Genomic DNA, 22,721 nt, shown 5'->3' on the forward strand with positions numbered 1-22,721 from the left:
AAAAGACAAAAGACAGTTTCACTTTAACAGAGTGTCAGAAAAGGCCGTTAGTATCCATTCACTGAGGAAAGCCCTTCAGAAGTGGGGGGGCTCTCATGAACTTTTGGATCCTGGTTCACGTAAGAACCAGCTCTGCAGTGGACTGATTTTTTTGGAGGGGGTGGGGGGACCCTACTGTATTAGAAAGGAAAGCTAACTATTGGTAAGTGTAGACCCAGGTTCGCATTTTATGATTTTGTTTTGTAACAAGTTGTTTCCAATCACTTTCAGGTAAATCTTTATTTTTTCTTACATTAAAAACAAAAGTAGGTTTACATAAGTGCTCACAAGTGCTGCATGGTTTACAGAAGTGGTGGTTTAAGATAAAACTGGGTTACATGGCACTTCTGGGTGCAAAGGATCTGATATTTCTGTGAGCAGCCACTGTTAGGGACTGGCTATCCCAGAGGAATGATTCAAAGGGACTAGGGGATCAGGGTGCACTTATTATTAAACTGCAAGGCAAAGATAGGGCTGGCATAGCCCAAAGGAGAGTGCTTGAATGGCTGAAAGGTTGGTGATATTAGGGAACTGACACACAGCTACCACAGGACAGACTCCTTCCTGCTGGAGGCAGGGGGTAACATGGTGACTGACAGTTTCAGGTGCCCCAAGAACCATCACAGTGCCCTAGTCACTGGCCTTTTGGATATTCTGGGGGGGATGTGTCTTATTTTTCATAACCCCCAACATTCAGAAGGTCTCCATTTCATCCCATTGTAGAACAGGAAAGTTTTTAAAATCTCAAAAATTTGCCTAGGACAGGAACACTGTTTTCTGCCCAGCTTTACCTGTCACCTCCCTGCTGGATTTTACAAGCCAAGAATAACACAGGACCAATTCACAGCTCCCAGCATAAAGCTCTCCCCAGGGTTTCCAGAACTCTGGTGAGCAAAACTGACTGAAGCCAAGGCAGAGAGGACTCTGCATGTGTCCCTCCCAGAAACAGCTACCACAATACTGTCTGAATTGCAGCTACCTTTATAAAAAAAAATGTGATCAGGTTAGTATACCAAAACTGTGGCCCACAACCTGACATCACCTGCAACACAATGCTTTTACCTCCTCTCATGGCCCAGAAAACTATTATTTCGTAATGTTTTCAAATATCTCACTTCAGACAGACATCAGACCAACAAATAAGTAGTTAAGCAAGTCAACTATTTGTAAAGTTTAGAAATGTGTTAGCCTACTACAACACTTTATTAACCTACCAACAAGATACCTACTTAGAGATCTTCTTTGATTTACAAGATATACCAAAAATTACTTCTGGCCAGTTCCTTCAGGATCACAGAATGGAACTATCTAGTCCTGAAGATTTGTGGATGGTGGGTCAGATTCACCTTTGGTGTAACAGCACACATGTAATTCCATGGATCACTGAAATTTGAAGATGATGATTTGGGACCATGATGAAGGGATGATTTGGGACCATCAAGTTTAGCTAAATTCATTTTATTTTAGTTCATTTCTACTTTCTTTTTTTCTCCTGAGCTCCATTTCCATAGTGTCTCTATTTCTGTTTCCTGGCCATTAGAAAGTGAGAGATGGTTTTATTAGGAGTTCTGACATTCTGAAATTCTCTTTCATCATTTTTAACTCCACTGTCCTTAGAGGTTCTACTATATCCTTTTTCTTTCTTTTCCCTCAGACATATTTTAATATATATTTACAAAAATATGAAAATCATGTTACCCCAATGACAAACATTCAAATTAAATGGCAGTTAGAAGAGAAGACATTTTGATTCAATTCTCCTTTTAATCACGGAAGATTCCAAAGTTGCTCAAAAAATGGCGTCTGCTGTTTCTGCTTTATACCATCATCAACTAATGCCTCACACAGTTTGTTCAGCAAGGTGATGACTTTTGCCTTAGCAATGACTAAATCAACACATGGATCCAATACTGTGAATTGACAGCATTTTCAGAACTTAGTTAATCCTGAAATAGCTATATTGCACCACCTGCCAACCTCATCTAAATCACTTACTTTAAACCCTTATCAAATGATTTCTTTCAAGTTTTTTTTTAAGTTTATAATACAATAAAACCTGAAAGTATTGTACCTGCCAAAATGAATTACATATGAGGAACTGAGACTATAAACATTATTTGTAGGCTGACTTTATACTACTTTTTGATTGAGCTATTTAAAATATATATATTTCCGTACTGTTTAGTACATTTAAGTACATCGCCCATTAAGGGGACTCTGACAGAATGTACCAGGCCTTCTCTGCCTCCTGCTGGAGGCATCAGCAACTTGACACCCCATCCCAAGGAACAGTGTCACCTGGAATAGAGGGGCAGTGAGTTTTTTAGACCTCCAAGCACTCTCTAGAAACGCCGCTCAGGCTCCAGCACCAGCAAATCCAACAAGACGTAGTCCTCCAAAAGGGCTGGGAAGAAGCAGTAGCCAATCAGGATCCACCAGGCAAGATCAGGCTTTTCTGCTCCTTCTAATGGGGAGTGCTGGTTGGTGCTGGGGCTGAAGAGGAGTTCACAGGTTTAACCCTGAGCACCCAGGTCCAGGCTTAACAACCTGACAGCACCGTCAATCACACACTACAACAAATGGTTTGTTTTTGCTGTGCAGTTTAAAAGCCCAGGTGGCCAAATTTTTACTTGACTTTCAACTTAGTTGTTAGTGGACAAGCAAGGGGCTTGTGGCATGAGACCTGTGCTCCTGAGGAACTCCAGCAAGGGCCGCTGGTATGTGATGCTGCTTTGCATGAACTCCTTAACATTCTCCATTGCAAAGTATGTTAGCAAAGGGCCCAATTCAACTCCCATTAGGGTTCCCACCTTTAAGATGCTGTACAACCGGTTACTGCCCCCACCCCATCACCATGCCCATGACCCTTCTTTCCTTCTCAGGTGCTCCTCCCAGCAGTACTGTGAACCCCCCCATCCCACACAGGCAGCAGTACTAGTGGGGAACTGGGGGCAGCTCAAGACCTCTGTGCCCCTTATTTTCCCCACCCCTCACCACACTCCAGGTCCTTGTCTAGCTCCAGGCCCTTGTCAAAGCCACAAGCAGCTGATGGGGAAGGCTGCCCTACAACAACAAACTCACCCGCCCTCTTCCTCCTACCTTGGCGGTCACTGGAGTTCCGCAAACCCTGGAGCATGCAAGGAAGGGAGTCCCAGCTTTAAAGGGCCAGGCCCATGGAAAATGTCTGCTAAGCATTTCTCCCCTCTCTCCCCCTTAATCCTGAGCATGGGAGAGCAGGGAGAAGGCAAAAAATTCCTGGGGTGCCCTTACCCTTACCGGTAACTGGCAAGGCAGCACAAAAGCCAGCCAGATGCCATCCCTAACCACCACTGAAATTAATGGGAGGATTTTTTTCCACTGATGTTAGCAGCAGCTGGAGCTGGCTTCAAATTGGCAAGATTACAAATATATGTAGCAAGCAGCCATTGGGCAAACGGGTAGTAAAATAGTGAGTTATAACATTCTCATGTAGCAATAATACCTTGGTTATATGGCATAATACCAAAGACAGTCATTCCACAAAGCATCATTGAAATACTTAATCAGCAACCAAACCCTGTTCATCTTATTCCCAGAAACTTCCCATTGTCCTTAAGGTTTGGACCTTAATGTAAACACAGTAAGATTGCCATAAGGCAATGCTTTCACTGATGTCTTAGCTTCCAACAAAATGAATAATACTATACCATCAATAGGTGAAAATGCTCTGCTTCTCGAGATAGAATTCGTGCTTTAAAGAGGGCCAAGAATTTCTTCAACTCTGACCTGGAGGTGCCACTTGGCGGCTACCTATGGGCATATTTTGCTGTGGATTACTGGATAACTCACATTGATATTAATGGCAGTTATATACATAAAGAATGGAGTCTCAGTCCCCCTGCTGTTCTAAATAATGGGCAAAATCCAGTCAAACAGAAAAGGAGTCTCAAATATCATATTATTTATACACATACATGTGAGCAAGGGTGTGGAAATTTCAAGAGTTTCAAGGACCAAGAGTCAGTAATGCAAGTATATGGTGATGTGACAGGTGCAATACAGCCCCTTTGCACTCTGGGAATACAAAGTTGACATAAACTCCCTGGATTCACTCCAGGAGCATGCCCTAATCTAAAGACATTTCCTGGAAAATGCAGAGCTGCCATTATAGTTCTAAGCTGAACCCCCTCACAGCCCATCATCTAGGGTTGTGTGTCAGGCTGCAAACGGAGTGCCTCTGCTCTTTGGTTCTTTTCAGCTGCCACAAAGTCCCTTCAGGTCAGGGGCATAGACCTGCAGTTCAGAGCAGCCCCGAGGATGCTCTTAGCTATGCTGGGGGCTGAAACGTCCACTGGATGGACCCAGAATACAGGGAATTCAAAGATGGCTTAAAACTACCTTTTCTTCTGCAGGGTCTTGCATCAAGTGGTGCTCAGCCATGCCCAGGAATCACAGTTTATAGGCTGTCATCACCCTCCATACCACCCCCATATACCAGTTGATGGGACCAGTGCTCAAACTTGTCTGTGTGGGTGACTCAGACAACCTGAGATATGGGAAAAGAAGCAATGTACTTGATTAAATATTCCACATCAGTAAAAGTATCAGACCCTATACACACACATTGCATATATGCATCACTTATCACATATGCTGTATGAGACGAATATTTGTTGATGTGGGGGCATAAGACGAGGAGTTCTAGACCCAGCCCTCTGAGGTTTTCAAGAACAGGTCAGGCAAACATCTGTCAGGGATGGTCTAGGTTTAGTTAATCCTGTGTCAGCACAGAGGGATGAACTAAACGACCTCTCAGCCTATGTAAGCCACAGTGCAAGTGTACACCCTGCAGACCAGCTCTGCAAAGACATGGACATCAGTAGGCCTAAATACAAGGCCTGTCACATGAAGAAATTCACTTTTTCCCCCACTCCATATAAAAAAACCCCAAAACAATAAAAAACAATAACAAACCATCACACACAGATATAAATAAATAAATAATCCATCCTGTAAGTAAGAACATAAGAATGCAATAACTGAGTTTTCTATCTATTCTCTAATTAGACCTACATCTCTTTTGTATCTGCCGTTAGGTACATATTCATTGAAAAAAAATGACTGAGAGTAGACTCTTTTTCATCTGGCTGGACAGGAGTGCAGGTCTTTTTCCCGTCCTCAGCTCAACCTACAACCTTCATGTATGGTTATAGGCTGTCTAATGGAAAAGTGTCACTGCGTGTCTGCATCATTTCTCGGTTTGGTCCTTGTGTGGTTCCACCTCTTTGTAGTGAAACAGACCAATCCAAATATTCCATTGAAACAGTAGTGTCATTAGCTTGTTGTCTGTCTCCTCCTTCTGAAACCTTCTTCGATCACTTTTATAAATGCAGTTTTGTAGAGTCCCTTGTTGTGTAAAACAAGGGCTACGTTTTGATAAAAAGTTCTCATGCTCAGTGCAAATTTCAACACTTATGGTAGCTGCATGCACACGAAGAGATACAATCTTCCTCAGAGATCAACCAAATTCCATTAGCAAGCAGAGGCATCAATCCTTCTTTTTCAGTCAATTAATTATGAGGCTGATGAGGCAGAAGAATTTCTGAACCTCCACAACATGCTTGAAGACTATGTTGTATATTCCTTCTTTCACAGAGAGGTTTAAACAGTGCACAGAACATCCATTTACCAGGGGTGAAACCCTTGCTCCACTGAATGGGAGTTTTGTGATTTACTTCAATGGGACAAGGATTTCACCCCAGAAAATTTAGGATGATTGCACCTGAGAAGTTATCATCTTTTTCTCTATATTTTCATTACTGGAGACAATAGCAGACTTGTTTTTTGTCATACGGTTTATGCATTCTTGGAGACCAACTTGGACACAATAGTCTATGTTTCTCTATTCAGACTCACAATCAAAAGAATTAACCTGAAACACACTTTCCCTTTTACAGGTGACTGTAGCCATCATTTTTCATGTTGTGGATTAATTGCAATGTTGATTCCTTTATACTGTGATTATTATTCCCTGTTTGCTCCTTCTAGTTCTTCATTTGCAATACCCAGTAGTGGACATGTGGGTTTAAATGAGGCATGAGGAATATATCCAGGGCAAAGTGCTTCAGTCATTTCTATAAAAAGGTAACTTTGTGTTACATTAAAGAGGACTGAAACTTTTTTTAATCAAGTTTAAATCTTTGGGTTTAGTTATTTTTAATTGCATAATCACCACTTGCGTCATCTTTTGAGTGCAGAAGATGATGAAACTACTCCTGAATGAGGCTGACATTGAATAGGTGTTGGAAAGCTTGGAATGGGCACATAAACAATCATGGTTACATTTCAATTATGATTATGATGCTGAAAATGGGTAATTTTTTTTCAAATGTGCCTACGTGACTTTGGAGCCTAAGACTCATTTAAAGTCAGTGAGACTGAGGCTTCTAAGTGCCTATGTCATTTTTTAAAAATGGGATTTAGGAGCCTAACTCATTTATACTTTTTTGAAAATTTTACCCCATGTCTCATTTGTATGATCAAATTTAATCAGTTTCTTACTCTTCCATTTCAGTTGACAAAGTCTAATTCAATGGCACACTGATCTAATAGAATATAAATTTCTTTAGATTCTTAACTATTTACAATGAGCAGGAGTCCATTCTTACCTTGCTTCTTAGCTCTTGACAGTATTTATATTTTACTTTAGAAGGATCTAATTTCATTAATTCAGTCAATTAAATCACTTTTCTGTCACCTCTTTTAGCTTTAGCCATGTTAAGTCAGATAGATTCATATAAGGATGTTTGGTAATCCTTAAACACTAACCAGCTGTTTGCAGTATTGATCAGCAGCTTTCATACGTACAACAATTCGAATCAGAAACAAACACTGTGAAAACTGAAAAAATAAGATACAACCTAGACAGCTTTATACAGAACCATGTTCTGCTCACCTTCCAGAAGTTTTTAGATTCTAGAGAACCAAGTTCCCTAACGCAGTTTAATACTCCACAACCTCCCATCAAATGACAGGTTATTCCATCCAGCTGTGTCCCTCTCTACAGTCAAAAAGGGATGCACCCACTCCCTATCCCATCTAGGTTTCCAGACAGTTTTACAACTTTCATCTTGTTTTTATTAGGCAGAACAAGGAATCTGATGTTTTCTTACATACCTTAAAATTAGAGACTAATACTTCTAGTATAAAAAAAAAAATCAAAGGGCTGTTTGGCTCCAAAGTCAATGGTAATTAGACACCATGAAAATCTCTTCTCCTTAATACACAAACAACAATTCTTGGGATGTGGTTGGTGTTGTTCAGTTCTACTGATAGCACTGAAGCCCAGAGAGTTGATTTAGGCTCATGAGGATTGTTCCTTTTGTGCGTGGTACAAAGCGTTCCATGTCTATCAACCATGAGCAGTATTTTTATTATCAGTTAATAAGTCATCTGACCACAAATACTGACTATGTACTTCTTGGTACACAATATAGCTCTTGCTTTCTGCCCATTACGCTCACTTTTGAAGTGGACTTCTCTTTTCTGAGGTGACTGTTGTGATAAGCATCTCTTTATTTGCCCGTTTCCACAGACTGTTGAATCCATAATGCTCTATGAAGTTGTCCTCATACATACTTTGATTTTGCCCTGGCACAGTATGAGAGTGAATCTCACAATATAAAGACTAGGCCAAAATCTTAGATATGAGCTTACTGTTGAGACTCAGTTTACTGTTTAGCTATGAATTAACAACCAAGCTAATTAATGGCTCACCATTCTTATCTCCTTTTTTGTTTATTTTTGTAAGGAAGTTTTACTTTGTTAAAAAATTAAGGTTTGAGGTGTTTATCTGGACCTCTTCCCCCTTCCTAAGGAATTAATCCCTTTTAAAAAAGGGGGAGAGGGGAATTAGGTAAAATAATACCTGAACAACAAAAATGGTTTCATTATCATAGCCTGATTTGTTTCTTCATCACAGCTGCATGTCATCTTCCCACAATGTAAAAAAAAAACAAAATGTACAAGGCTCAGATAAACAAACATCTATGTGTATGATTGTTTCTCAAGGTTATATTCTAAGGAAAGAAACTAGATTAGCATACTCACTTTTTCAAAGTCAAATGTGTATTTTTTTCCTTCAGTCCTATTACATAAATAAAAAGAGCCAAATAGGGTAACAATAACTCTGATTTACCTTTATATCCCATTTGCACTCACTTATTGTTTTTTCCCTTCACAGTAGTAAAAAACACAGAATGCTATTGACTTCCACAACACTAATGTGTTTTTAAAAAGAGTCTTCTGCTAATTAAGCACATTTATATTCCAGGCTAAAAAAATGCTGAAGTGGCCAAGCACTAGAATCCAGTTATCAGGAAACCACTATCAAAATCCGAAGATAACATTTAAATCCTTCATCACTCTTACAGATTGACAAGACAGAAAGATGGAAAGAGAATGAATTCTGCAGTATTCTTATCCATAGATTTCCTTCATGTAGAGTTATTGCTATGTTGATTTCTATTCTAGGGCATCTTCATTTAAAGCAAATTGCTAGATATATATTCCAAAAGTCACTTAAATGACTGACAAAATAAAGCAATTATTCCATTTAATGCACCATTCCTTTTGTCTCACTCCTTATATCTTCACCGTATTAGAGTGCATTTATAAACATAAAGTGGAACATCTTTACAGTGAACGTGGATGTTGAAAAATTATTTACAGTGAAGTTCAATTCAAAATGCTTCAGTACATAGCAATGTGCAAACTGCAATTCATTAGTGTGAGCCACAATTTAATGGCGAAGTTGTAGAATAAGGGTTTTGCTGTAATTTTCTCTCTCAAGTAACCTGGTGGTTAGGGCATCTTTTATCTACGAAAATACGGTTCAAGTCTCTGTTCCAAATCAAGCAGCACAAGGATTTGAATCTGGGTCTCTATATCTCAAGTGAGTGTCCTAACCACTGGGCTATTAATTGTTCTGGGGTTTTCTCTCTTATTTTTGAGAGAAAAAGGCTGACCTGGGTTAGGCAACTAACTCCAGGAGAAGGGTCACAACTGAGAATCAGGATGTGAGGGAAGCAGCCTTCCTCTGGCCTGTCAGTAGATGCCTAATACCTTTGAGGATGAGCCTAAGCCCTGCCCTTTTCTGTGCAGTTCACTCCTAACTAGTTGAGGTTCACCGCTCATTTTACTGGCTTCTGGGAATCCTGTTCTTAGGCCTTATTCTCCCCACACAATGCAGAGGAAGCCTGGGCACCCAAATCAGGGTTGAGAATTCCACTAGGCAGCTGAAAGAAAAGGAGTACTTGTGGCACCTTAGAGACTAACCAATTTATTTGAGCATGAGCTTTCGTGAGCTACAGCTCACTTCATCAGATGTTTGAGCATTGCAATGCCTAAGTAATTTGTGAATCCAGCCTAATCCTGCACCACTGAAGTAATGGGAGTTCTACCTTTGACTTACATGGGCACAGATATATTATTAATAATAATCATAAACATATGATATTGAAGGTGTAAATATGTGTATAAATGGAAAAATGTTATCCCTAAAGCACTACCCACTTTTTCTTCTTGGCTTTTGTTTGTCTTGGTACGGATTTCTTACCATTTCACTAGACAGCATACAGCTCACATAATTACTAATTAAATTCTTACAAAAAATAATAAAACCATATCCTTAAGGATGTAACAGATAAACACTGATATACAAACAGAATTCATCACGAGACATCTTATTTCTAGAGCAGCTTAGAGGAAGAAAATCATTCCAAAAACAACGATGTCAAATCAAAGTAATGTACAACGCAAGATGTTGTACTGGAAGGAAAGCAAATCAGGCAATAATTCCGAGCACTGTGAACTAACCTTTTAATGACAATAGGGTTTAAATACTGTGGGCCAAAGACGATTTTCCATTAAACCACTATAAATCTGAAATATCTTCAAAGATTTCACACACCAGTGTATATGAGCAGAATTCAGCTGTCTGACAGTCTAGTGTTGCAGTTTCCAATGAAATTATATTCCATGTGAAGTATGTTGCAAAGTATAAACAGATAGTGGGAAAGCAATATTTTAATTTTAAAAGTTTTTCTTCTGCAAAGTTAATTTAGAGCCCACTGCTGAATGGGCCAAATCCTGCAGGTCTCACGCAAGCAAAACTCAACAAAGCTCTCTGTATCTCAGTAACATGCTTGACTCCCAAACCAAATGCCCCCAATTGAAGTACATTATGTATGTAATGCAAGAATTCATTAGGAGCCTATTCCAAAGTCCACTGAAGCCAATAGGAGTTAAAAAATTTCCACTGACTTTAATGGGCTTTGGATCAGATCCTAATAAAGCAAGTTGAACAAAGTACAAACGGCTTTATTTTAAGTTACCTTAAGGAAAACATTTCTTTTCCAGTACAACTGATGTACAGTAATTTGCATGATATTTACTTAACAGCAGTTAAACAAAACCTCAAATAAAAAAGACTGTCTAATAATGAGATTGTGACAGAAAACCTATTACAATATATTATTTACTGTTCAGACCTATGAAAAACTTGGCAGTGAATAGCGGAATAAGTTCCAAGCTCTTTCTATTTACATTTTCATTATTTAAATTAAGTTTTCCTGAACCTTAATGAAATCTCTACTTGGTTAATTAATGCTTCTCTGCAAACAGGTCTATTTCATTTAAATATGAAACTGTACTGAATGGATATTATACGACTATTGCTGTTCCTTATTTGCACAGAGGAGAAACTTTTCTATGAAGTCGGAGGGGGGATTAAAACAAAATATCCATGTGCTAGAAAAGACTATATATAAAAGGCTCTTTCATTCAGATTTGTGCCAGAAATTATAAATGCAGTAATTGTCACTCCTAGCCTCAAAATTTATATTCTACCAATCCCACTCTTATTCACTACATAACACATTAGAGACAATTACAAGGACAGTTTAAAATCCTCTATCAGTGGAGCTTTTAAAGTGCAAAAGCTCGTAGAAGCTTTATGATTTCTGGCAAGTCACTCTACTAATTCAGAGACCATAATTGAAAAAGACTATCTCTGAAACTATTTTCTTTTTTTTTTTACTGCTGGATAATGAGAATTGGAGTTTCCCCTCAGATCTAAAGAGATAATCAAATTCCCACTTCCACCTTAAATTTCCTGATCCACGTTACACACCTGTGTATTGGCAACTCATTCTGCAGGCAGGATGAACCTTCCAAAAAGACTCAAGAAAGGTATGGTCACTAGTACTTTGCCACACATTTCTAAATATCCCAATTATCTCTTTCAAGTAAGAGGCTCTTGGAACAAACTTTATTAAATCTAGCTAATAAACTTTTATTTAATACAAAAAACCCTATATCAAAACAATATCTGAATCAACTTCCACAAAAGCCAGTACATTTAGAAGTAAGGGTACCAAGGCCCCTCTGGCTTAGCCTGCTTGAGCCTAGGCACTGTAGCACACATGATCACAACAGTGAACCATAGCCAAATTCTCTAATCTAAGAAGTGCACAAAATATTTATAACCATCCATGCCCTTTATCTACAGTGATCAAGTAAATACTTTACTAGTGGGATATAGCTATATATTAGATATGCATATTGATATACATGTTGTAAAGGACTTCGGGATCCTTCAAAATGAAAAATACTATGTAAATGTAAGGTAATAGTAGCTTCACTCACTATCGTGGTATCTTCTGATGGAAAACTGTCAATGCTGCAATACCTGCTCTGACATAGATGAAGTTAAGAGTGTGCATTAGCAGTCCTAGCTTGAAATTCTATAACTTTTATGCACTTATGTCAGACCATTATTTTAACATATTTTTGTTTTTCCTTAATATATTTGAAGCTTAGTTTAACTTTCAATAACATGGTTTGGTTTCGTTTGGCTATTGAAACTTAACCTCAAAAAAACAAACAAGAATAATGCCACAGCACTAAAGTCCCCAATATGATCTAAGGCTCAACTATCAAAACTCAGATCTGACTAATTCCTGTACTGAGCCGGCATTGTTCTACTTTCCAGAAAAGGCCTTTGTGACTGTTTTACAATTGCAACCCACTTCAAAATCCAGCACTTACCTGGGACTCAAGGGTGCCCCAAAATCTGAAGTTTGGAAATACCAGTTCAGAAACCCAAAGCAGTGAATAATGAGGAAGGGAGAAACCAAATAGACAATTAATGCACATACTTTTTTTTATTATACAGAAATGGTTTGGACTTCTATTATACTCTATCAATGTGTTTTCATTTCAGCTTAAGATACATCTTTAGAACTATATTAAAACTAAATAAAGGGGCATTATAAAGAAAAGGCAGATGTACTCTTAACTACAGAAGCGTGAGGGTCATCAGTATAATATTGCATGTGTCCAGGTAGAATACAAATTCAGTACAGGACCACAGGTTCAGATCTTTGATCTTCCTTTTTGCAAAGGCTGTGATGTATAAAACCAATTCCACTGAGCAGACAGTACTACACTGAATATAAATTATCCTTTAACTATACCAAGGCATTCGTATGCTCACATTTAAAGAAATGCTGCAAGGATGAACAATGCAGCCATGAAGCAATAAGAGCTCTTCTGAAGAAAAAATGGAAAAGAAAGATCTGAATGGAAAGAAAACCAGAATTTGTTCCTCAGCAGTATATTCCTGTTATTTGGTGAAAATGTGATTAAAATACAGAACACACACAGAGAAACAAACTCACACATATATACAACACAACAATGCTTACCCTTTCCATAAAGAAAAGTAAGAAATCTTTACTGCGAGAACTGCAAAGTTGTTATTTTGTTTTGTTTTTTAAATCTGGCATTGTTCTCTTAAGCGATGCTAAATTTGATTTTAAAATCTGGGTATAGAAGTCCAAATTGAACATGGCTTGCAATTTACATATATCTTTTCCAAGTCTTTCTTAAAAAGAAATAATCTTCTGCCTATTGAGCTAGCCCCTAGCTCTCCAGAGTTTACCCATTAATATTCTAAACCCATCTTTTATGGTTCACACATACACAAAAATTGTCTCACTTTGGCCAAGATAAAACGCTTAAGTGGAAGTCATTGTGCTTATGCAGATTTTCTCCACTGTATTTAAAATCAGCATATTCCTCTCTCTCACCTTTATTTATCTTATGCAAAATTTACAGTTTTGGAGTCACTCAAGTGTGAAGCCATTACCCAGTCTTATGTACACATTTCAAATAAGAAAACAAATTACTTCTGACAACCTGAGATATTTTTGCTTTGGTTTATTCTGTACAACGTTTACATTTAATCCATCCCTTTTCTTGGCAATGGTACAGAAGTACTGGTGAGTATTTTATAGGACATGTCTCTGCTGTTTACTTGAGGATTCTACTTAGATGCTTGAAGATGGTACTCTTGCAATTCATATGGATACAAACCAGTATTTTTGGCGAAACTAGTTGTCAGAATGTTAATACATAAATGAATAACTCCTCCCCACAACACCATCAGCCCCTTTTTAAAAACTATTTTGCTCTATAATCTTTCAGATCATCTCTACTTTCGTTCTTTCATTGTTAACAAGAAAAAAGTTAAGGTTTATCTTTTACTTATTATTGATGTTTTCTCTGAATATTCCTTTTGCTTTTAATGAGACTTACATGGGAGCAACTTTTCGTTCTTTATAACTTAGAATGTCATTAAAAATAATAATAAAAAAAGCAGCTTAGAATAACCTGATATTCTCCGCTGAGAAATTACCCTCAGTTCTAGTTGGGTTCAACAGACTCCTGCACTTGAACATCTTCTCCTCACTTCTGCCAACTGAAGTAAACATCAGCATTTCATAAAATTATTGCTCCATACTTTCTTCAATACATCCTCTCTCAAACTCAAATATGTGAGCTCATGCTATCTTAGTCAATTCTTTTCTGCGTTTAGAGTCTCTTCAGAGCCCCAGAAGGTCTATTGGTCCCTACGTGTTCTCTTCATGTATCTTAGAGCTATTTCTTACAGTTTGCTATGCCAAGCTTGCAAAAGGAAAAGGAGACAAACCCTCTACTTTCCAGATCGCCTACAAGGCTTGCCTGCTTGCAACCAGCAGGCTGTAAGGTTTGTGCCTCCAATTTCTATCTTGCAAAAGCCATAAACAAACCTTCCTTCCTCATTCCTCCCCAAAAGAGAGGTAATATCCTAGCCTAGCCTTCCTGTCAATGGGTTTTTGCTACTGAGTGTTCCTTGGACGGTGGCATCAACACCAGCACATCAGTGAAATGACTGGATTTCCTCTCCCCCAGGTTTCAAATCATGTCCAGAGCCTGAACAAATTAAAATATATTTCAGCTTGATCTGGTTTTTATCCCATTCCAATAGTCCAAATGCACAGCAACTTTAAGCTCCTCATCGCCATCCCTCCACAGTTCAAGGAAATCCTTCAATCAAAGAACTTAATTTACAATCCAGCACAGTTTTTGCCCTCCCCTTCCCAACAACAGCTAGGCATTTTGATGCAATCCTCATTAAATGCAATCTCCATTATAGGATTACGATTGCATAAATAAAATGCTCCATATGTTTTTTTTTTCTTTCGCCTCTCTCCCTCTCTCATAGGTATTATGTACCATGACTGCAAACAACCACCAAATCAAACCGGATGGTGGAAACACTAGGGAAGGGGGTGCACATTCAAGAAAATGTTAACTGAAACCTGAGCAAACTACATCACAGACTCAGTCTGTAGAAGCCCCTCATGCCTGAACAGTACAAGTTAGCTCAGCGTTCTTGTAATAACGCAGATCATAAATGTGACACATTAAAAAGCTTAAAAATTCATCTTTTGCAATTACCCAGGAACTCCCTGTACTCGTCACCAAAGGCGACTCACATTACTTAGCCAGTTCTAGCCTAATAATCTCAGTCTGGATGCACTGCTGGTAGTGTGCTGTGAGGGGGATGCCTGACGAAAAATACAAAACGCTAATCAACCCCCCCTTACCTTTAATTCCTTGCGTTCTCTGCAAAAGATGTTAATTTACATTGGCTCCTCGGCACATCAGGAAGGCGTCTAGAGTAATGAAGGTTGCCCCATCGCATGGAAGTTAGACCAGTTTACACCAGCAAATCCTTGATCCAAAATACAAGCTGCTTCTTCCCATGCACGCTAGAGCAAAAGATGCATGAACGATTTCTACAATTGTGGAAGAAAAAGGTAGTCTAACTTTTAGCTAAGTCTTGTTTGGGGTTTGGTTTTATGTCTTTGCAGCTGTAAAAGGCAAATGTAATTCCACATTAAAAGAACCTCATTAATATCAGTCCGCCACGCTGATGTCGCTTAAGCTAAGTTGTGCTGAGAGACTTTTAACTAAATCCCCGTCTGCAAGAGCAGTCCAGCAAATCTCTCTCTTTGAGGATAAAACAGAAGAGGAATGTTAGGTCTATTTGAGAGAAAGATGGTAGAAGATCTTTGTTTGCCCCCTCTTTGGTATAGACTGGAAATTTTGCACAGGAGCTGTCCGGTCCGGTCCGGTCCGCCCCTGCAGGCGCAGAGGCGGTGGGTGTTGGAGAGAAGCAGCACCCAGAGAGCTCCGGGTGCTAAAGCATCGGATGGCTCAGCTCTGCTGCCGCCGTCTGAACTCCGCTTCCCAGTGCTGCCAGCAAGTCCTCCCCGGCTGACATCACTGCAAAAAAGGAGGGGCACAAATGGAAAATGCAAATCGGGGAGTTGAGGGGATTTTTTTTTCCTCTTAAAGGTACCCTCGCTCTTTCTGTCTCTGAATCCCCCGAAAGCAACAGCTGTGGCGCGGCCGCGTCTGCTTCCTGCCAAGGCTGCTCTCTGGGGGCAGAACCGCTATTCAGTCACCGGCTGGCTCCTCTAATCCAGGGTGGGAGCCCCGATCCTGGGACCCAGTCTGACCCGGGAATAGGAGGGTGGGAAACACAGGGCTTGCCTTGCCGCGCTCCCATAGCCTCCCCCGGCCGCCACGTGCTCGGGGCGCCGCTGAGCGCAGAGTAACGAGTTGGTGACCAGCGGGTTCCGCCGGCGTGTCCCCGTCCCGTTCGGGGAACCTGCTCCCCCACGCCGGCTCGGCCCCTGGAGCGGAGTGCGCCCGGCTGTCACCGCCTGCTGCCTGGCCCCAGCCCTACGCTCTACCGCTGGGCTCCTCACTGCCCCGCTGCGTATTGCCCCCAAACCTTACTGTCCCCTCCGCCCTCTCCCCCGGGCTCCCCACCGCCCCCCCCACCTCCTCACCGCCCCCCGACTCCTTCCTGACCCCAAACATTACTGTCCCCCACCCCACCTCCTCACTGCCCCCCAGGCTTCTTACTGACCCCCCGGCTCCTTACTATCCCCCGGGCTCCCCCCCCCGCCGCTATCCCCCCACTGACTCCCCGCCGCCTCACTGCCCCCCGACTCCTTACTGACCCCAAACCTTACTTTCCCCCACCCCACCTCCTTACTGCCCCCCAGGCTACTTACTGACCCCACGCCTTACTGCCCCCCCCCCCGCTCCTTACTGTCCCTCGGGCTCCCCCCCGCTGTTCCCTCCCCCCGGCTCCCCGCCGCCTCACTGCCCCCCGACTCCTTACTGACCCCAAACCTTACTTTCCTCCACCCCACCTCCTTACTGCCCCCCAGGCTACTTACTGACCCCACGCCTTACTGCCCCCCCCCCGCTCCTTACTGTCCCTCGGGCTCCCCCCCGCTGTTCCCTCCCCCCGGCTCCCCGCCGCCTCACTGCCCCCCGACTCCTTACTGACCCCAAACCTTACTTTCCCCCACCCCACCTCCTTACTGCCCCCCAGGCTACTTACTGACCCCACGCCTTACTGCCCCCCCTCTCCTTACTATCCCTCGCCCCCCCGCCGCTGTTCCCCCCCCCCCGGCTCCCCGCTGCCTCACTGACCCCCGACTCCTTCCTGACCCCAATTACTGTCCCCCACCCCGCCTCCTCACTGCCCCCCACCTCCTTACTGCCCCCATGCCTTATTGTCGCCACCACCTCCTCGCTGCCCCCCCCCCCGGCTCCTCCCCGCCCGCCCCGGCTCCTTAGTGACCCCAAACCTCACTGCCCCCCTCCCCACTTCCTCACTGCCCCCCCACCTCCATGCCTTACTGTCTCCACCACCTCCTCACTGCCCCCATCGCCCTCCCGCTCACTTACCCCCGAGCTCCCCACTGCGCCCAACCCCCCTTCCTGGGCTCCTTATTGCCTCGAACTCCCCCAGGGCTCTTGACTGCCCCCACCCCCTGACTGCCACCTCCCCAGGGCTCATTGCTGTCCCACGCCCAGTCCCCCGTTCACACCAGTGAGGGGAAGGGGAGAAGCCGCGCTACAGGCCGGGGGAGGCAGGGCGGCTCGGGGGTGCGGCTGCCCGGGGAGCTCGGGTTAAGCTGGAGCTGGCCCTCGGGAGGCAGGAGCTCCCGGGCCGCCGCCGCTTCCCCTTGCAGCGCGGAGGGCGGCGCGGCTGGTTTGGTTCCCACCGCCGAGGGGCGCCGGGCTCCAGTCAAGCCAGGGAAGCGCCGCCCCCCCGGGTCAGCGCCGAGGGGAGCTGGGCACGGGCCCCCTGGCTGCGCCTCGGCAGCATGGCTGACACCGCTCCGCCGGCGTCCTGTCCCGGGCTCCCCGCCTGGCCGAGCGCAGCGCCGCGGACAGCCCGGACACGAGCCTGCGGGCGGGCAGAGCCGCAGCGCTGTCCCAGCGGCCCCTTTTTGGACATGGCGCCAACGAGGGCTCTCGGAACCGGCCGCGGCTTCCATGCAGAGCAGCCCACTTCCCCAGGGCCAGGCGCGGCTGCCAGTGCACTCGGCTGCGGGAGGCGCGCTGCCCGCGTGTCCTGCACGTTCCACCGCAGAAGACCTGTGCATATATCACTACTATTGAGGGAAGGGCTTCTCCCCTCCTGTGGCAGCCTTCAGCGCTAACAAGAGCTGGTACGGCTCCGTAACTAATTGAACTAAACTTGGCTGCCTCTGCTCTCCAGTATCGCCGGACTGGGGTATAGGTTTAAACCATAATAGTTCACCTTTACAATTCGCCGGGCTACCTCAGGGTTATGATCTCAAGTGGGACGGAATGTAACAGCAGCGTGCACTCTCTGCCTGGCTTTGATATCAATTTGCAGCCTGATTTTGCTGTCGCACAAGTCAGGCGTTTACTGGTGAAGTCAGTGGAGTTACACTGGTCTGCAAGAACAAGATTTGAATCAGTCTTTAGGACATCAGTTCACAGAGCGGGGGTTTCTGTTCTCTTCATCCATCAGCCCTTGCAAACTGGAGTTTCCCTTCTAAGAAAGAGGGGAGGATGGAATTCTTCCAGCTCCAATGTAGCAATTTATAGCATGTTATTCAAACTTCTATCCACATTTTTTAGAAATTGTAAGAATGATTAATTAATCTGTCATAGGGGACAAGTTTTGTCTTTTAAACTTCTATTGTAATGGGTAATTGGAGTAAAACTATACAATATGAAGTGAAAGTCAAACCAAGACACTGTCACTTTGTCACTGCCCATAGTATCAGAGATATAACAAAATAATATCTAAATACAGTTAGCCATTTTGCCAGGGATTACTGAGAAAATGAATTATAGCTAATAGATCATATATAAAACATATAGTGTTTATTTTAATAATTTGAGTATCTTGAATCATTTGCTGGATTTTTTAAAATGCCTGAAGTGTACAGTTATCACTGAGCAAAGTAATTATTAATAAATACTTCCGTATTTTCTCTGAACTTTGCTAACTGGGGGAGAAGATAGATTTAAACTCTTTAATGATTAACAAGAGAAGATATTCCACTCAGTCCATGGTAGACCAGAGTAATTCTGCATAAAACGCAACTTATTTTAAAATGAACAACACAAAAACCTATGTAAAAGTCTTTTGCTCTTCCTTTACAGTATAGCAAGATGGTTGTAGTATTTCAGTGACAGCAAAATATAACCTTAACATTCCATTTCACTTATAAAACAAGAAACAGGATAGAGTCACTGTTCTAAGAATGCCAAAAAATAAGGCGACATGTTCAGACATCAGATCACTCAATGAACTCTGCCCATTTTCACATTAAATCATTACATTTATATACATTTAGTAAGACTTTTAATATGCATCTGTGATAAGAATGCACAGTGATCAAGTATACTACTTTATATTACAAATATGATTTGATCCCTTTTTCTGGATTGAATCACGTGCTATTTTATTCACCTAAACTCATCAAATGTCAGGTTTTTTCATCATATATAGCCATACTTCAAAGGTGGAATGCTCCATAGCACCCCTTTTCCAGGCCAAACATGGTACTGCGGGTGCTCCTTGCTTCAGTCCATTGGTTGTGAGCTTGGTATCAGTCTATACACAGCTCAATAAAAATAACAGACTGTGGAAGTCTGCATCTTTAAGCACATAAACAAAACTTCCGGTTGTATGCCTCTGTGCAGTGCTTGAGGACAAGGCTCTGGGCTATCACTGAGGAAGTCCACTCTATCCCAGTCTCAACCTCCACTGTCCTGAGAAGAAGCAGGTGAGTGGTCGTAACAGGGCTGCTGGCTCTTGCTTGGTTAGAATTTCCTCCTGGCCCTTCTAGATAGTCCCTCTTGAGGACTATCTTGCCCGTAACCTGCTCTGAACTGGTTTTCCTTGAGCAGGAAGTGCCAGGGCATCAATGCCTCCAGCAGGGGGCAAAGAAGGCCAGATAGATCCCATCACACATACCATATCCTATGAATTGGTTGAAATAAGTTCAAATTACCTTTATGCATCTGGTGTCCACTGATTTTTATTCTTTTTTAGGGGGGTGGGGGAGTAATGACACATACTGTAAATGATATATAAGCAGTCAGTTATGTAAAAAGTAAACACTAAGTTTGAGTCAGAGTCTACGTCCCAATGGGGGAGTGCAAAGGGAAGATGGTGCATACAAGTCAATTATATCTTTTAACCAATATTTCTGAAGGATAAATCTAAAGGAAAATAACAGAAAAAGGGCAAAGACCAAAGATATAGAAGAAGAAAGGGAACAAGGTAGAGACTTTTGATCCAGGTAATGCTTGCAATACATATTAAGCCTGATTTTCAACCCAGTTTTATTCAGCTGTGATTGCAATGGTTCTTATACATTTACCAAGTTTTTGAACTTCATGTTTTAAAATAGGGACCCCAATACTAAATTATGTATGCCAAAACCTAAGAGACTTATTTTATTGTTTATAACAACAAAAACCAACCAACCAAAAGAAAACAACACTTATTCATCCATAATTTTTAGTTTCTTTCTGTTGAACAGATGCTATTGCAAACTCAGTGATAAAGGAATTTGAGCACGTCATTGATCCCACTGATTAGGTTCCCCCTCCGCTTGCCTTGGGTGTGATTAAACTGTAAAGAATATTGCATGGATCCATTCCTACAGTCCTTCAGCATTACTCATGATAATATATATGGCAGAGGAAGGGAGTTTAGCCTGAGTGAAGTCTGAAGAATATGGTCCTACCATGAGATATAGAGGACCATACTGTAGTTGTCCCTGTATGAGCACTTAAAGTAGAGGGATCCTTTCCCTATCCTTGTAGTTCTTGCATGCGCGCACAGACAAAGTTTAGTAGAAGGATGCGAAACATTTCAGAGAGGTTGGTGAAAGAGCAGCTGTGAATCATGGCCCAACTCCACCGCCACACTGTGAATTGTGAATGCATGCTGCACCATACGTTAAAGGGTGGAATGATCGTTGCCATTGTTTATGCTCACAGAGATGTTGGCCTGCTTCAAGACACAGGAACTGCTGGCAGGCATTTAGGGTGCAAAAGAGCCCTAAGTGTTTAAGGGACAGGAATTACTTCATTGGTAATAACCAACAGTTGGATTTGTTGTATATTTTTACTCCAAGAACAAAACAAAAACAATGTTTCAAGTAGTTGAGTTAGGTAACTGACAACCGTGTAATTACCTTTCACTTTATTTATAAAACCAAAGCACTTAAAGCAAGGAAATGAATAGTTAAAGACACCACAAATGTTGTGCTGCCCATGTAACACATGCATTATTCTTCTCAAGAAGAAATATATTTCGGCATGTCAGAAGGTGGTATTGTTACCCTGAGCCAAACTAAGGCCTCACCTGCAATTGTTTTTTTTTAGTTTATGCACGTTTATTTGGACCTACAAGAACTACTCACATGTGTGAAGAGGCAGGATCAGGGCCAAAGTCTTCGCAGGCTGTGTAGGACCAATCTCATCCCCATCCTGGGGCTTGCATTTCTTAACATAGAAACTAGCAATAAATAGCAAATTCCAACCCAAGACGTCTCACTCAGTCTTGTCCATTCCTAGTGTTTACGTTTACTTTGTCCTAGATCCACAGCCCAGCCCATCTTGCTTGGATCCAGGATGAAGACGATGAGCCACACCTGCCACAGTGAGTCAGTAGGAATCTCTGGATTTTCCAGCTAGGTTTCAACACCTGGTAACAGGGTGGGTCAACAGAACTATCCCATCATGCTGCTACCGAGCAACTTTAATTGTGACCCAATACTATAATATAATTTTTATTATCTTGATATCTGCATCCAGATGTTGTTTTTTAAGGGCTGCTAGTAAGTGGGGAATATTAGTTAATATATTTTTCAGTAGAATTTATTGCTGTCTCTTAATAATATATGTCGGTTAATGGAAAGTGTCTAACATTGTACCATATGTAATAATTACGTGTTATGTGGATGCATACATTTGAAGCAGAATGTCATGCACATGTATGTGTTATATTTCTTTTCCAGAATGTGTTGTGTTGTGTTTATAGAGATTACTGCTAAAAGGTCAGCATTTACTGTGCGTCACAGTTAAGGTTTAAATAAATGAGATGGCAAGATGACTATGGTTAAAGGCAAACCGGGAGATGGCAAAACTAAAAATGGCTGGAGACCAACACTTTTATTCCCCTACTGGCTTTGAAATTGTTGTGGAAATAATCTGATTGTGATGCTGTCTTGACTGGTTCACGACCATGAGTGCCAGCCTCAGGCCAAACTGTCACGAAGCAGGCCAAACTGGTTGTGTGTTCTATAATTAGATTTCTCCAACCCAGTAATGAGTGTGAACTCCTAAGTCACTGTTAACAATCTTACCACAGTGTCATAGAAAGTCCCCTTGGGCATTTCAATCTATCTTGCCACCCAGGCAAGCTGGATTTAGTTATAGCAAAGATCACAAAATATTCAGGTTGCTCCCAGGCCCAAGAGACCAGCCATTTACCCCAAGTCAATTTGTACCTTAGATCTGTGACCAAAAGCAACACTTGTAACCAGTCGTGTAATAAACTGACTAAAAATTTATTAACTAGGAAAAAGAAATGAGAGAGTTATTACAAGGTTAAAGCAAGCAAACTTATATACCCAAATGAGTTACAGTATGGTTTTAAAAGATGTCAGAGCTGTAGTAATCTATTAGCGCTGAATGTCTTTTGGGGCTAACCTAGGTTGACCCTGGGGATCTCCGCTTCTGTTTCGTAGCTCCGGCTCTGTCAGAATCCAAACAGCAAAAGAAAGATTAAAAAAACCTCTTGTCATCTGTCTTCGTTTCCTTCTTCCAGAATTCAGGCTAATGGAATAAGCCCCTTTGCATGTCCTTTTTCATGGACATAAGGGCAATTAACAAAGTCTTTGTTTTATGATGTCTTACAGTTGCCCATTTAGTTTTGGTAGCCTTCT

General features: G+C 41.9%; 1 protein-coding gene across 6 annotated transcripts in view; it reads right to left on the reverse strand.

The window, feature by feature from the left end:
* Positions 1-15,989, reverse strand: part of PCDH11X (protocadherin 11 X-linked) — a 992,740-nt gene extending 976,751 nt beyond the window's left edge. The window contains exon 1 of one of the 6 annotated variants that reach the window (XM_048863059.2): positions 15,012-15,989. The gene's annotated coding sequence lies outside the window, so the exon portion shown is untranslated. The remainder of the gene's footprint in view (positions 1-15,011) is intronic. The other 5 variants (XM_048863058.2, XM_075132423.1, XM_048863060.2 and 2 more) reach the window with 5 other exon arrangements.
* Positions 15,990-22,721: the final 6,732 nt, after the last annotated feature.

This window comes from Caretta caretta, chromosome 9, assembly GCF_965140235.1.
Source record: "Caretta caretta isolate rCarCar2 chromosome 9, rCarCar1.hap1, whole genome shotgun sequence".
NCBI lineage: Eukaryota > Metazoa > Chordata > Testudines > Cheloniidae > Caretta > Caretta caretta.